Source organism: Lepidochelys kempii, chromosome 12 (genome assembly GCF_965140285.1).
Source record: "Lepidochelys kempii isolate rLepKem1 chromosome 12, rLepKem1.hap1, whole genome shotgun sequence".
NCBI lineage: Eukaryota > Metazoa > Chordata > Testudines > Cheloniidae > Lepidochelys > Lepidochelys kempii.
In genome coordinates this window covers 7595701-7609400 of record NC_136391.1, presented here as the reverse complement: position 1 = coordinate 7609400, position 13700 = coordinate 7595701, and the positions used below count along the sequence as shown (strand labels likewise).

General features: G+C 53.9%; 1 protein-coding gene across 2 annotated transcripts in view; it reads right to left on the bottom strand.

Annotated features, from left to right (window-relative positions):
* The window catches only part of CCDC102A (coiled-coil domain containing 102A), a 48818-nt gene extending 37776 nt beyond the window's left edge, over nucleotides 1–11042 (bottom strand). For both annotated transcript variants that reach the window (XM_073307414.2, XM_073307416.2), the window contains exon 1: nucleotides 10930–11042. The gene's annotated coding sequence lies outside the window, so the exon portion shown is untranslated. The remainder of the gene's footprint in view (nucleotides 1–10929) is intronic.
* Nucleotides 11043–13700: the final 2658 nt, after the last annotated feature.

Genomic DNA, 13700 nt, shown 5'->3' with positions numbered 1-13700 from the left:
TAATTAGTTGCAGATCTGCCCATTTCCAAGTAGTTTTGCCCACATGAAAGGACATTGCCACGAGCAGCCAGACAGCATGCAGACATGGAGGAGGGGGGCGCCTGGCCTGGGAGGGAAAGGGGGTTGTGCCAATTTTCCACTGGGCTCTTCTGACATTTCCACATTGCTTCAGCCAAGTGCCACAACACAACACAAGCCCCCCACCGCTCCCACCCAGAGGGAAGGGAAGAGGAGAGAACAGAGGTCTGCTGTTGCTCTCTCCTTCCTCCCCGCTATAAAGCCCTCTTTACACTCTTTCCCCAACCCAGCACAGCTGGGGGGGAGGGATAGCTCAGTGGTTTGAGCATTGGCCTGCTAACCATAGGGGTGTGAGTTCAATCCTTGTGGGGGCCATTTAGGGATCTGGGGCAAAAATTGGGGATTGGCCCTGCTTTGAGCAGGGGGTTGGACTAGATGACCGTCTGAGGTCCCTTCCAACCCTGAGATTCTGTGATTCCCCAGCGCGCACACAGGTGCTCCCCATCACTCCCAAAGGCTGATCGCCAAAGACAACTTCCGAGCTACAGAGCAGGAAGCTTGTCCCATCCTCTGCACTTAGATCACAGAGCAAAGTGCTCAGCTGGCATAGGAGCTGTGTAGCTCCACAGACTCGAAAAGCTTTACACTAGCTGAGAATCTGGCTCCCTGGTGGACTGGGGAGATGGAGGAAGCTCAAGGCCCAATGGACATGAAGAATGAATCCTTTGGTCTGGTTTGTCTTCCTGAAGCGTGGCCTCCTGTAGCCAGCCAGCATCCCCCATGCAGAAGAGAAGTGATGGGTTAGATACAGAGACAGTACAAGAGTGGGATGGCATTCCCTGGCCTGATCCTCCTCTTTCCCCTGTGAACGCAAACCGCAGGAAGAGGGAGATCCCATTCCTTTTCCTCTCGCCCTGCAGGCGTGCAAGAGCCCTCTTCTGAACGGAGCGGAAGCAGAGAGGAGACAGAGTTGGCACGCAGTGCTTACTCCCACCAGCACAGCCCTGTGGGCCCCACCACTTTCTGCAGAACTGGCGTGTTCGTTCTTTAAAAAGCATTATCACATTCCTAGCTTTTATGGACACAGAGGAAAGCTTCCAACTGTGGCCTGACCGAGCCCCGTTTGCCTGAGTCTGCAGACAGGCAGCGTGAAACAACAGCTCTGAGAGGTGCGATTGGCCCATTGAGGTGTATCCCTGAAACCGTCCCAGCACAACCTAACCATCAGTCCTCTAACCCAGTGGTTCTCAAAGCCGGTCCGGCACTTGTTCAGGAAAAGCCCCTGGCGGGCTGGGCCGGTTTGTTTACCTGCCGCTTCTGCGGGTTCGGCCGATCGCGGCTCCCGCTGGCCGCGGTTTGCCGCTCCAGGCCAATGGGGGCGGCAGGAAGTGGCGCGGGCCGAGGGATGTGCTGGCCGCCCTTCCCGCAGCCCCCATTGGCCTGGAGCGGCGAACTGCAGCCAGTGGGAGCCATGATCAGCCAAACCCGCGGACGCGGCAGGTAAACAAACCGGCCTGGCCCGCCACAGGCTTTCCCTGCACAAGCGGAGGCCCTAGTTTGAGAACCACTGCTCTAACCGATCTCCCTGCCAATGCTGAAGAAACATCCAGCTACGCTGGTATCACGGGCAGAGCTTGCCACTGTGGGTAGAGTGCCTGACCCAAAAGCACAAGGGCAAAGTAAAGAAAGCACTTTAACACTGTATTTTTGTCCCCATTTTGAGGGACTACTTTTGCAGCATAGGGGGAAGACTACCAAAATAGAAAAAGCCATGCACACTGGCTCTGCCATCCCAGAGCTGAGCCAGAAGACAGGTCACCTGCCATGGGCAGCGACCCCTGCAAGAACGCTCCGACAGCGCCGACCCCTTCAATGCCTCCACCCCCCGCTGTCCTTGCCCGTTCTGCACAGTCTGCCCTGCTGCGCCAAAGCCTTCCTTCAGAGCCTGACTGTGCCACTTCAGGGCGGATGCCTGCTGCCCCAGGAGCTGAACGGACTTCTCAGTCCAAGAACCTGTGACCACAGCACTGTGGCCGGTGGCTCTGCTAAGCTGGTAAACCGCTTCAGGAAACCTCAATGGGAGGGTGCTGGAGAGTCTTAATTGGATAAGTACAGGGTCCCGAGGACAGTCAGCCCACAGCTGTCACAGTCCCTAATCACTTAAAGCTGCTTAACTGCACAGGGCAGCCCAGAAGCAGATGGACACAGCAGCCAGCTACAGGTCTCAGTCCTCCATACGAATGCCAGATGAGGGGATAGGGCATTGAGATCTAGCTATGCTCATCCCCCAATAAACACCAGCCTGCACCTGCTAGAGGGCCCTGCTCCACCCTACAGAAGGAGACCAGGCCTGCCGATGGGGTGGGCAAAGGGGGCAAGTGCCCAGGGGCCTAGGCGATTTAAAAGGGCCCAGAGCAGCCGGGAGCCCCGGGCCCTTTTAAATCACCTGGGCAGGGCGCAGGGCTCCTAGGTGCGTGCGACCGCTCTGGGCCCCATGCTTTGGGGGACCCCTGGGCCGGTGCGATTGGCCAGCGGGGTTGGTCCCGGAAGTGATGGGTCTGTCCCAGAAGTGACGGATTTGTCACTTCCGCCCTGGACCCCACCCCACCCCAAAAGAACAGCCCTGGTCCCGGGGCCCAGAATGGCTGGCGACGGGCCTGAAGGACACACAGCGTTGCATAGAGTTTAAGGCCAGAAGGGATCACCTAGTCTGACCTGCACATCACAGGCCATTGAGTTTCACCCAGACACCCCCAGACTGAGCCCAAGGACTTTGGTTAGACGAAAGCATTTCAGACCTCAGGAGACTAAACTGCAGTGGGCCACAAGCAGAGAGCAGGCGGGACCAAGGTGCCAGCAATACCCAAGGCCCCTGCGTCAGCAGGGGATTGATTAAGTCGGCTATGCCCGGATGATCCCAGCAGGAGAATCGTGCCCCATGCCGCAGAGGAAGGTGACTCCATCCCCCACAGTCCCTGCCAATCTGAGCTGGGAAAAAATTCCTTCCCGACCCCCCCTTGGATGGCTGGTTTACCCTGAGCAAGACACACTAGGTAGGCGTGTGAGAAAGGATTCTCTGCAACCCCGCAGAACGCTGGTCCACCCTGCCCAGTGCCCCAGCCGGTCTCTCCAATACGGGTTCTGCCACTCAGCCCAAGGAGGGGAGAATTCCCGTCTGGCTGCATAGCCGGGGCCAGTCTGTGGAGCCCTTGCTGACATTGGCGAGCACTTACTCATGTAAGGGGTCTCATTGGTTTCAATGGGGCAACCTGTGGAGTAAGGGGCTATTCAGTATGTCTAGTCCCCGCTGATCAGTTTAGTTCTGTGCACGCGAGCAAGAATCATCCGCATCCAGCTCCATTTACAGCCTCAGATTCTGTCGGTGTCCAAGGTCATTAACCCTTTGTTTCCTGAATCCTTGTGTCTGCAGGGGCAGAGAATGAAGAAGAACAGGATCCTAGTCGGGTTACTGAAAGGAAACAGGCACACCCCATTAGGACAACAACCCCACCCCCACGGGAGAGAAATCAGGATTGGTACCGGGTCTCCAGGCATATGGCACATGAGGGGTCAGAGGATCCTCACTGAGGAGTTGGGAGACTGCTCCCAGACATCTCAGCCACTTGTTCTGTGTGAATGAAGTGCTGGTACCGTACGACTGGGGGTACCAAGTCAGACCACTGGTCCACACAGTCCGGTACCCTTCCTCCAGCAGGGGCTGGGAGAAGGGCTAGAGTTAGGAAGAGGAAGCTGATAAAACATCCTACATCATAACGCACCCAACCAATTGTGCAATGCTGAACCCAGGAGGAAATTTTCCTTCAGGACTCTCTGGCCCGGGGCATTAGTTTACTCCCTGCAGCATGAAATTAGATGATTTGGTATAGTGGGTTGGTGCACTAGCCTGCCACCTCTGGACAGCTGGACGGAGATCCTATGTTGGATCTTGGTTCTAGTCCTAACACCCCTAAATGTCATGGAAGCTCAGGGACATCCATAAGAGATGCAAGTGGATGGAGTTTGGTAGGGCTCAGCCCAGCCCAGCTCCCATCTGTTCACATCACAAACTCTCCTTCACTCAGAGCAGGGTTGGCCACAAGAAGCTGATAGCGTTTAGTGGTTGCAGCATGGAACCATGTACCCGAGAGCTCCAAATCTAGCTCTGGCATCACTCCCTGTGTCACCTTTGGCAAGTCACTTTACCTCCAGGCCCCTCAGTTTGCCCATCTGTAAAATGGGGGGATAATACTTCCCAGATCTGCTGTGGCAATTAACTGGTTACTCGCTGCATAGTGCTTCGAAGAAGTAAGTTCTCTAGAAGGGCAAAATACAACCCTATGTGAGGCCAGTCCCAGATTGGAACAGGAAGAGGTGGTGTGGGTCAGAGCTGAGGTTAATTGGCAGAACTGTGACTGGCCTGGAAAACGGTGCTTTGGGTCAGGACCGAGTGCATTGACAGAGCTATGTGAGAGCTGCCACAGCCGGGGCAACGCAGGCCAGAGCAAAGGTGCATCAGAAGAGCTGTCTGGGGCTCTAGGACTGGAATAGCGGTGGGAGAGAAGGGCTGCAAGTCACAATTCAGGTGCATTGGCAGAGCGGTACGGGAATCAAAGACTGGTAATGCAGATCAGAGCGACGGTGCATTGGCAGAGCGGTGTGAGGATCAAGACCTTGAATAGCCGAGGTTGACTGTGCCTTGTGTGAAGAAATACTTCCTTTTGTTTTAAGCCTGCTGCCTATTCATTTCATTTAGTGACCCCTAGTTCTGGTGTTATGAGAAGGAGTAAATAACACTTCCTTATTTACCTTCTCCATACCAGTCACGATTTTATAGACCTCTATCATCTCCCCTTAGTCGTCTCTTTTCCAAGCTGAAAAGTCCCAGTCTTATTAAACCCTCTTCATATGGGAGCTGTTCCATACCCCTCAGCGTTTTTGTTGCCCTTTTCTGAACCTTTTCCAATTCCAGTGTATCTTTTTTGAGACGGGGCAACCACATCTGCACGCAGTATTCAAGATGTGGCCGTACCATGGATTTATATATAGAGACAATAGGATATTTTCTGTCTTATTATCTGTCCCTTTCTTAATGATTCCCAACGTTCTGTTCGCTTTTTTGACGGCCGCTGCACATTGAGTGGATGTTTTCAGAGAACGCTCCACAATGACTCCAAGCTCTTTCTTGAGTGGGAACAACTAATGTATGTACATATTCCAAGCCGAGTAATACAGAGCCTGCAGCAGGTCAGAGCTGAGGCGCATTGGCAGAGCAGTAAGGGGATCAAGGCCTCGAATAGCTGGGGGTGCTGTGGGTCTGGATTCAGGTTCATTGGCAAAACTGACTAGGATTCAAAGCCTAGTAACGTAGAGAGCGCTGCAGTCAGATCTGAGGAGCGCTGGCAGAGGTGCCAAGAGGAAGCTCACGGTCAGCCTTCCTACAATACGTCTCGTTCTGCCCAGCGTTATGCCCAAGTACCAAATTCTACTAGCAACCCCCCGCTAGACAAACCGAGGCTGGAAAATACAAACTCAATAAGGAGCCTTTTCCACTACCTGCAGCAAATCGATAAAGACCAACCACTGTAGCTTGCAAACAGAAAAGAGCTGGCAGAGCCACCTGGCTCTCACGTTTAATGCCATTCCCCCCGCTTAGGAGCGGACATGTCTAGGGCTGGCTCCCAGGTCCCCCAGAGAGTGCATTTCACAGGCCTACTCCGTGTGTTTCCGCACACGGGGATTTGCATGGAGTGCAGAGCACGACACACACCTGGCAACCCCAAGACTAGCTTGGAGCCATTCTGAGCAACCTATCTGGCTCCAAAACACCGCTGCATACCGTACAACTCACTGCCAAATGGAGCCCATTCTTGGCTCTGACTTCCTGCCTCTGTGCCCACTCAGGATGCTATAAACATGACATGTTTCCAGATGTTTCCCTTTCCTTCTTTCGTTCTTCTTTTCTAATTAAATAAGGAGCTTATGAGAGGTTTTTCCACACTGTTACTAGACGTTGCAAGCAGGAGCATTTATCATTCATATTGCAGTAAAACGCACAATTTGCTGGGTGCTTTCCAAGACAAGAGGAAGATGCGGCACGAGACCCAAAGAGGGAATTATCTAGGGGCTCATTTTCAGTGTTAAGATCCAAATTTTCCTAATCTTCAGGGGGTGCTGTGTTGGTTTGAGCTCATCTCTAAAAATAGATTAGATGAATTTAACATGGTGATAGAAATATGCAGGCAGAAAGCGCGGCAGAGATGGGACAGACATAGGGCAAAATCCTCAGCCCTGCTCCGAACTCTGTATGCCACATGTAAGGGCTGAAGTGGGCTAAAAGGCTGCTGAATGCACAGGGGGAGGATTCTCCCACTGTGGAAGTTACCTGTCAAGTGGTCTTCCAAGGACCCCCTGCAAGCCCCTTGTTACTCCTGGTGGAATTCTGCACCAAAAAGTTTAAAATTCTGCACACCATATTTTAAAATTCTGTATTTTTTGTCAAAATAATGCAATATCATCAAGTTGGTTTCAATTATTTTAGTAATTTATTTAAACTACAATACAATGGATGGCGAATGGGAGTGGGGGGCATTGGAGGAAATCACCGACCCCCTTTGTCTACTAGTAATGAAGCTAGTATTGACCCTTTACTTCTAGTTAATAGTCAAATATATGCAGCCATCTGCTGTGTTGCATCATAGGCAACTGAGGGGCAAGTGAGGGCTGGGGACTCAAACTCACAATTTATATTGGCTACAGACCACCTCCGGAAAGGTCAGTAGCAAACAGTTCACAGAGCAATTTTGACAGGAATTCTTTTCAGTCCAAAAATGTAGACCAGTTCTAATCACTAAAGCACCATAAGTTTTATAAGGCCATACTTTACACCAATCTGGCAATGTAAGGAGCCTTAAAATGTTTTACACCTGTTTTATACTCCTGGGGGAATTCAGCAAGAACAATGGGAACAATTCACTCATCAGGCAGGCTGTTACATATTCTGCTCTGCCTGAGGGAACAGAGCCAGCCCCACACCTGCTTCCTCAGAAACACCCCAAAGTCCTGCCCCTCCAAGGGACAGAGGCTCTCTCCTCTGTCACATGCATGACTCGCCAGCCCTCCACCCCCATCCTCAGGTGGTCTCTACTGGTTGCTCTGGGTGCCCAAACCAACCTGCCTGCACTGCCGGGGAGGGGGTGCATGACCGCTCTTACAGCTTCCCTTTGCTTCCCCATCAGAAGTCATTTTTCTGCAGGGAAGCAAAGAAATCTGCAAGGGCCTTGAATTCTGCAGAACCGCAGTGATGCAGAATTCCCCCAGGAGTACTTTGTGAAAGACATGCAGAAGAGATTCCAGGGGAAGTTCAACCGGGGCCCTTTTCAACCCCTGAAGTAGCCTAGAATTGGGATGGTGCAAAGGTGGGTTAATGATACCTTAGCCCCCTCTCTCACTGGGCTGTCAGTTCTTTGCTGTGCTTCTTGGCGGGACAGCACAGAATCTCACTCTTATGAAAAATTCTTTACACACGTTCTCTCGTGCTCAACTTCCCATTTAATCCCAGTATGTCTAGTACCTACCAAACCCAATACAAAAAGAACATTCATGTCGCAAAGTCAAGCACTCAAAAGTTAGGAAATGACAGAATTAAGGCTGCCCAGAGCCTTGTGTGCATGCATCAGGCTGCAGCTTTGAATTACGGGATCTCATGCTACTCTTCCACAGTACCTCTGCTTCATTTAGTGCCCAGAATGGATGATGCTCACTGTAGGGGTAGCTATTCAATATTCCTTTTTATCATCCTTCTAAGAGTGGCCGCAGGACCTGTTTAGTGCACACCATCCATACCCTGCACTAAAGACAGAATTCTTAATTTCTTAATTAATTATTAATTAGCTGGACGTTGCAACCGTAACGTTCTGTTAATGTAGTTTTGTGCATGTAATTTCCTAGGTTTAAAAAAAAAAAAGCAAACTGAAAAAACAAATTCCCTCACGTGGAACTATCAGCAGGAGTCACACCTTTAGAGCCACAGCACAGCCTGCTACCACTTGAACCAGTAGCAGTAGTAGGCTGTTATTCTCTAAGTGGACCAGCCGCTCGGGGGGGGCAGGGGCGGTGAGAAAAATCACAGCTTTTGCCACCGGGTGTCACAGCTATTTGCTGATAGAAGAGGAATGGTGAGCCTCGGAATCCAGGGTTCAATTCCAGGTTCTGGAGGGAAATGTTCTCTAGTGGTTATAGACCTTTCTTTCCTAGTCCCACATTCTTGTGCCATCCCATAGCATATACCCCACCCACCCATCTCTGCCCCCTTACTCTAGCCACCCCCACAACCTCTCTGCTTGCTCCCTCCCTACCACAGCATGCCTCTTCCCCCCACTTCTCCCTACCCTCACCCCCCTTCGTCTCTCTATGTTCTCTGCATTCCAGCCAGGCAGCTTCCTCTTTCTCCTCCCCACTGTCTGGGAGCTAGCAATGGGAGCTTTGAAAGAACACACAGGTATGGTGCCACGATTGCCACTGACGGCTCACCCCCAGTGGCCCTGGGCTAGAGCCTGCTCAGTGCGAATGGAATGCACAGAGAATTTAGCTGCCAAACTACCAAGTCTCCATTGGGTGTACATGAACTGAGATTTTTCAGAGGCTTATAACTTGGCCAAATTTGGGCCAGTTTTCACAGGGAAAGCAACAGGCACATCCCTGGCACGAGGGTGAACTCACCCTGCCAAATTTCAAGTTCTTGCCATAAAACATGGGGGGGGGGGTGGAGGGACTTAGGGCTTCTCAAGGAAAGCGATAATTGTTTAGCCATTAGTTAATCATGTATTTTTCTCTAACTTCACTCTCAGAAACAGCTGCATTTTTGTTGTTGAAACTTTCCAAAAAAATTCAGTCCGAAGCAGGCAACTGGTATGGAAAATCTCAGCCTGAATGGTTATAGTTGAGGAAAAATTTGTGTGACTGAAAACAGGGTCTTATAATGGAATGTGTCAGGCAACCTTAACTATAGGCAGTGCTACCTGTTCCACCTACAATTTACTTTTTTCATCTATCATAATAATGCCTAGCTCTTATACCAGTGGTTTTCATCCCTAGATCTCAAAGTGCTTTACCGAGGAGGTCAGTATCATTATCCCCATTTTACCAGAAGGGGAAATGGAGGCACTCTCTCCCCCCACCATCTAGACAGCGTGACACTGTGTGGATGGAACAGACAGAGGTGGGTATTCCCCCAACATTAAAGTATAAATTACGAGTATAAACACACTCACGCATTCTTTCTTCGGGAGTTGAAAAGATCTACATTCAGGGGTTTAGTTGAATTTTAACTTTTTCCTTCAACAGTGACCAACATTTTGTTCATTTTGAGGAGGCGGGGAGGGGAAAACTGCCGGTTTGTGTTCTTCAAACATCTTTTTCGGGTTAAGGCCAGAAGAGTCCACCTAGGGTTGGCAACTTTCTAATTGCACAAAACGGAACACCCCTGCCCCGAGGCCCCACCCCTGCTCTGAGGTCCCGCCCCCACTCACTGCCCTTGCGCCCACAGACGCCACCCCCCACAGCTCCCATTGGTCGCGGTCCCCGGCCAATGGGAGCTGCGGAGCCAGCCCTCGGGGCGGGGCCAACGCACAGAGCCTCCTTGGCCGCCCATGCACCGAGGGGCCACAGGGACCTGGTAGCCACTTCCGGGAGCCACGCGGAGCTAGGGCGGGCAGGGAGCAGACTTTTAACGGCCCGGGGGGGCGGTGCCGACCGGAGCCGCCAGGGTCCCTTTTCGAGGGGGCGTTCGGGTGGTAAACCGGCCGCCTGGCAACCCGAGGTCCCCCAGATCTAGTCCGGTGGCCGGTGTAGCACAAGCCAGGGGCGCCCCCCAGAACCCACATGCTAAACCCAGCGACCAAAAGGAGACCACATCCCCCCCCCCAGCTGGTGAACACGTAGCCAAGGGCCCCCAAGCAGCAGCTGGCGGCGGACACACACACACACAGCCCCCCAGCTCCCCGCTGCGCCGGGCGAGTGCGAGATCGAGCCCGGGCGCCCCCTCTCCGAGCCCGGCGCTGCCCGAGCCCGGAGCTCGCCCCCGCCCGGGTGAATGAGACTCGCGGCGCCGCCGTCAATGGGAGCCGGAGCCCCCCCACCCCGTCCCATCGCGCCGCCCGCCCCCGCGCTGCGCCCATTGGCCCGGGCCCCTTCTCCGCGCAGTTCGCTCACAGCCCCTTCCCCATTGGCCCGCCGGGCTCGCCAATCCTCAAATCACCATGGTGACTCCCCCTGGGAGAGCTTCAAATTCCTCTGCAGCCCCCCCCCTTCCCCAGCCCCCGCTGGCGAGTGTAACCACAGGCCTCCCCCCGCCCCCCACCGAACTGGGTCGTCCCGAAGTGGCAGGAGAAGCCCGCCGGCCCCACCCCTGGGGAAAGCCTCCCTCCAGCTGCCTGCAACCAGGTCCCTTCCTGCCCCCCTCCACGCTGCTGCCCGCCCCCCGGGGAAAGTTCTGCTTAACTCTGCAGCCGGGACCAGTTCCCAGTTTGCCCTTCACCCTCCTTCCCCGCCCCTGCACCGCATGGAGCTCCTGCACCAGGCTGCGGGCCAGCCCAGGGGCTGCCCGGGAAACTTGTCCGGGGGCGAAGGGCTGATCCCCTGGGGCAGCCCCGCCGACCCCGCCTTTGGGGCTGCGGCAGCCCCGGCTGGAAGGGGTTCCCATCATAGCCAGGGTTTACAGTTTGGTTCAATGGCTCTCAGCACCCCTGCTTTAGGGCGGGTGTCACCCAGAGGCCCCAGCCGGGATCAGAAGCTATTGTCCTCAGTATTGTACCCACAGATAGGAAGCAGCCGTCCCTGTCCCAAAGAGGCATGGGGGGCGGGGACCACCTAATAAGCCCTGAAAGGCTCCCACTGAGCCCAAGCGTCACTCACCTCCTTTCAGAGTGTCGCGCCCCCCTTTGCAGCGGGACCGAGCTGGCCGGGAAGCCGAATTGTGGAGGAACCAGGGTCTGCACAGCCAGCCCAAACAGATCCGATTGCTGTGGTGGTGGTGACCTAGGAGAGAGGCATAAGAGAACTTAGTCTCCTCCTCCTCCTCCTCCTCCCAGCTGGTTACAGAGCTGGGGGAAGGGAAGTGGGAAAAGACTGGCACAGCCCCGACAGAGAGGGGAGCTGGAATGGCCCAAGTTACACACCCCTTTCCCCGCGCGGTGTTGGGGCCATGAGAAGTCCCCCAGGGTGAGTGGGGGTCGGAGAGCAGGGAGCGTCGGAAAGTGGGGGGGGGGGATCTTAACTTGGAAAACAGTCCTGGAGGAGAATGGAAACAGGCGCACAAAGCTTGGATCAGCTTCTCAGCCTCTGCTTGCTGGAGCGGGGAAAAGGGGGCTCTGCGCTGGACTTGGCACTGCATCCTGTTCACACTCGCAGCAGGGAGTGCAAGACACTAGTGAGCATCAAAGCCCAGGAATGGGAGCCCCAAAGAAAGACCCATCCAAGGCCCCCAGGTTTGCTCTGTGTGTCTTTGGCCAGTCTCCTCTTTTCTCCTCAAGCCTCCTGGTGTGCAGAGGAGCCCTGAACATCAGCAAAGAGCTCTGCACTGAGCCAGATAGTACAGAAAACAGGCTGATAGCAGCAGCAATTCCCCTGCTACAGCAGAACTGAACCAGGCCAATAAATCACAAAAACCCACACAAGTAAGACTGCAAACCCCAGAGAGGTTTGTTGCAAATGTTCAGATTCTGACCACTCCCAAGTTTTTCTGTGCAGGCGTATTTGCGTGCGCACATCTCAAATCTCAAGTTTGGGTTTGATCCCTTATAAATAATAATAGTACCTAGCTCTTACTTTCATCAGTAGATCTCAAAGCACTTGATAAAGGAAGTTGCTGTTGTGATCCCCATTATAAAGAAGGGCCATTTGCTAAATTCAGATCTGGACCTTTTTTCAGATTTCAGGCACCCCGAAAGCTCATGGGTGTTTGCATGAGTGGAAATTTGGCCACAACATCAGAGCAAACACCCCATGATCTAGAAAAACACCATAGGATCATCAGTGGCCACGAGTGGTAAGGATCCATCTCATCAGAAAGGTGTCACCCCCAGAGCCCTCTTACACCACATGGGACTACTGGTTCAGGGCTACTCGGGGAACATGCTACCTACTCACTCAAGAAACCAAGACAACTTCCTACTTCACTATAGGTTCTACTGAAGGCCACACCATTCAACACTGACCAAGCGTAGCCTCTGTGATGGGGCGTGGCACCCACCTCTCGCAAGCACCCCCTTCTGGTCAGGTGTGTCTGCAGTCTCAGTTTATGGTGACCCATCAGTGGTTTCTCAGGTGGTTTTTCAGTGACTCAGGCCTCCAGCCGAGTCACATGCGGTGTCTGAATGTGAAACAGAGCAAACCCCTTCTGGGGTATACAGTCTTTAACTCATCCCAGCCCTGATATGGGGCCATACCCCCAAGGGCTTCCTCCCTGTCTTCTTGGAGCCCTCCCTGAGCTCAGTCCTTACTCACTCCCAGCAGCCAGCCATGAGCTCCTGCTTTGCTCCCTGCTGGCAACCATCTTGGGCTCAGTCCCAGCGGCCAGCCAGGAGCGCCTTCTTAGCTCTCGCAGTCCTTGCCCACACTGAGTTATCAATGGTCCTGCTGCTCTTTCTTTCAGCCAGCCAGGAACATGACCCTCTCTCCTCCAGCTCCAGGCAGCAACTGACTGTTGCTTTAGTCTGCAGCTCTCTTTATATGGCCCTGATTGGCTGCTCCCTGCAACCTCTCGCATTGCCTGCTACCCCGCAACCACGCTAGGCCGCTTGGAGGACGTCTCTTCTACTCCTCTGTGGAATGAGTGTGGCAGGGCCCTGAGGCCTCCAGGAGGGGACCTTTGGGCCTAGTCCACCCCACCACAGCTCCTGAGGGATTTGATGAAATGACAGCCCCAGGGAGCAGGGCCAGTTTCAGTACTGGACCCTGGGGAGCTCCAACCCCCGCCCCGCCCAAAGGCTGTCGGGGAAACTCGACCCCAGCTCCTGCACCATGTGTATTTAATACAACCAGCCTCACGCATCAGCGCCTGGAGGGCTACGAGGCGCAGTGCTACCAAGGTGACCCAAGTGCAGCGTTTGCTGCTGCAGTCGGATCACTGACATCATCTCACTCACACGTACCCCTCTGGCTCTGACTCTGCGCCCAGGGGATTTGCTGGATTGTCTTCACCTCACCACTCCTCTGTCATTGCCAGCACCGACTGCTTATGCAGGATGGACTGCGGGCAGGCTAGAGGCAGCTTGATGCAGGTTCTTGGGCATCATCTGCCATCAAGATGTAGTAATGGTTGGATTAAGAAGGTGACTAGTGATGGGCTAAGGAACCTTTAATCTCTACGTTGCTGGCTGGACCCTTGGCCTGATCCAAGAGTGACAGGAAGGGCTGGAAATCAGACACTGTAGAACAGTGGCTCTCAACCTGTTTACCATTGTGGGCCCCAGCTGCAGCTCTCTCCGTGTTATGTGGGCTGCCCCCACACAATATTCATCCTACCGGTACGGCTCTGAGGATGCCACCTGGGCCGCAGCTGTGTGATGATTGCACCCGCACCAACTTCCTCTCTACCCAGGGGGTGCCCCGCCCCAGGCCTCGCCCCCCACCCCACCTCTTCCCGCCCTCGCTCTTCCCCTCCCCCGCCCCCCCTTCTCCTCTTC